Raw genomic sequence first — 2,817 nt, 5'->3', positions numbered from 1 at the left:
GGGAAGAAGGGGAGGAGAAGGGAGGGGAGAAGGGGACGAGGGAGGGGAAGAAGAAAAGGCAGGTTCCCAGAACCTTCATATTTCCAAGATGAGCTTATCTTTGGACCCGAAGCCCAGCCATCCCCCGGGGAAGCAGTATGGGGAGCTGGGAAGCCTGAGAGGGGGTCCCCTGAGTACTGGGGGACACTCAGGCGTTTCCACCACCCCTGGCCACGGGGAAGGCGAAGGGGTCCTTCACCTTGACCTTAGCCTGGTGAGAGGGCATGATGTGCTCCTCACAGCTTGGGGGGCAAAGGAGGTACAAAGAGCCTAGGGCGGTGCTGTCGCCCAGGGAACAGCAAATCCTCGGGTGGAGCCAGCGGGGTGGGGAGAAGGCCCTGGAAGGGTGAGGAGGCCAGGAGCCGGAGATCAGGCCCTGAGGCCCCCAAAGACCACAGCGAGGGCTTGGGGAGCAGCTGGAGAGCACGGAGGCCACGCGGCAGGGCCGGCTGTGTATCCCAGCAGGCCACTCTGACCACGGTGCGGAGGAGACAGCCGGGGTTAAGGGTGGCATGAGGGTCCCCTGCAATGAGCCCAGTGTGGCCATGTGGAGGCTGAGCAGTGGCTCCCCTGGGGTATTCAGAAGCCCCAACCCATGGCACATGGAGGCCCAGGGAGGGGACATGGCCTCCCTCCACCCCTGGATGTTCTTTTCCAGACGAGTGGGACCCAGGCTGCAAACCCTGGCAAAGACAGGACGCTCCTGCCAGCCTATTTGCAAATTGTGTTTTAATTAGTTGGAAATGATCAGCTCTGTAGCTTCAAAGCCCCAAAGCTTTGATTCCCGCCTCTCATGGAAAAACACCAAGTGTCTGTGAATTAGAGAAGGAAGCAGGAGGGAAACTGGGTTCCAGGGGCACCCAGGCCCCGGGCAGCTCCAGGGCTCAGGGCGTCCTCCAGGCCTTGGCCTGGCCTTGGCTGGGAGCTTTCCCGGTTCCTGGCCTCAGAATCTGGTGGGGCTTTTGCCTTTTTAAACACAGCACAGCTGAAGAGGGGTGTCCCACCACCCAGCAGGCGCGGGTTTTTACTGCAGGTGTTCACTGGGATCTACTGTACACTGAGGACTGTCCCAGAGTGGTAGTGAGGAAAGCCACACCCAGCCCTGGACTTGCAGAGCCTGTAACTCAATGTAAGGGACAGAGGAACACACAAATGTCACATAGAATCCACACCATGGTGAGTCCCACAGGGATGGTCGGTGCCTCCAGGAAAGCAACCTTGACAGAGCGGCTGCAGAGGGCTCTCTGAGGAGGAGGCCTCTCCGCTGAGACCTGAAGGCTCAGAAGCAGCAGCGTGTGCAGAGAAAAAGCCACAGCAGCAGGCAGTCACACGTGGGCGCCAGGGCATCGGCAGAGCCGGGTCACACAGGTCAACGCTTCATTCCGAAAAGGGCGTCCCCATCTGCCTTCTCGCAGTGATCTTGTGGGGAACGTGGCTTTTTTGGTTTGGTTGTTTGGTTTTTGAGATGGAGTCTTACTCTGTTGCCCAGGCTGGAGTGCAGTGGAGCGATCTCAGCTCACTGCAACCTCCACCTCCCAGGTTCAGGCAATCCTCCTGCCTCAGCCTCCCGAGTAGCTGGAATTCCAGGCTCCCGCCACCACTCCCGGCTGATATTTTGTACTTTTGGTAGAGATGGGTTTCACCATGTTGGCCAGGCTGGTCTCGAACTCCTGACCTCAGGTGATCCGCCCACCTTGGCTTCCCATAGTGCTGGGATTACAGGCGTGAGCCACTGCTTCTGGCTGGGAACGTGTTTTTAATCTCCATTTTACAGATAAGAAAAGTCAAGGCTCTGGGAGGTGAAATGACCCCCACAAAGCTCGGCAGGGGACCCACTCCCAGGAGCGCATCACTCTGCATGCAACCAGCGCACTCTCTCTAGGAACCCCAGGCTTAGCCCAAAAGGGAGTTTCTCTTCCTCCTGCTTGGCCACTTGGAGACGCACCAGCTCAGCCAGGCCGTGGCTGGGAGAAGGACAAGCGTGTCCACCACCTTCTCTCTCTGGGGCAACCGCAGCAGCCCCTGGCCAGCCTCCCTGTGTCTGCTCAAACCTGACCCACGGCAATGGGGAGGGTTTTCTCCAAACAGAAGCGCCACTGGCCACATAATTGAGCTGAACAGAGGAGTCGGCGCCCCTCTGCACTCACACACTGGGGTAACCTGGCCAAATTGTGTCCCCTGTTTCCTATACCAGGGAACAAACTACCACAAACTCTACAGCTTCACACAACCCTCATGAGCTCACAGCTATGCAGGCCAAAAGCCCGACCTTAGCACGGCTGTGTCTCACCCAGGGTCTCAACAAGGCTAAAATGAACCAGCTGCGGTAGTTCACGCCTGGAATCCCAGCACGTTGGGAGGCTGAGGGGGGAGGATCACTTGATCCCAGAAATTCAAGACCAGCCTGGGCAATATAGCAAGACCCCACCTCTACAAAAAATAAAAAATTATCCAGGCATGGTGGTGCGTGCCTGTGGTCCCAGCTACTCGGGAGGCTGAGGAGAGAGGATGGCTGGAGCCCAGGAAGTGGAGGCCGCAGTGAGCTATGGTCGCGCCACTGCCCTCCAGCCTGGGCAACAGAGCCAGACACTGTCTCTAAATAAATCAATCAGTAAATCAGAGGATGATGATGATCAGGACGACCACAAATGAAGGCTAAAATCAAGGTGTCTTCCCACCGCGTTCTCATCTGGAGCTCAGGAGCCTGCTCCAGCCTCAGCTGTGGCCGAACCCACGTCCTCCAGGTGTGGGACTGAGGCCCGCCTTCTTGCTGGCCAG

Source organism: Cebus imitator, unplaced genomic scaffold (genome assembly GCF_001604975.1).
Source record: "Cebus imitator isolate Cc_AM_T3 unplaced genomic scaffold, Cebus_imitator-1.0 Scaffold59, whole genome shotgun sequence".
Classification (NCBI taxonomy): domain Eukaryota; kingdom Metazoa; phylum Chordata; class Mammalia; order Primates; family Cebidae; genus Cebus; species Cebus imitator.
Note: the sequence above shows the minus strand (reverse complement) of the source record.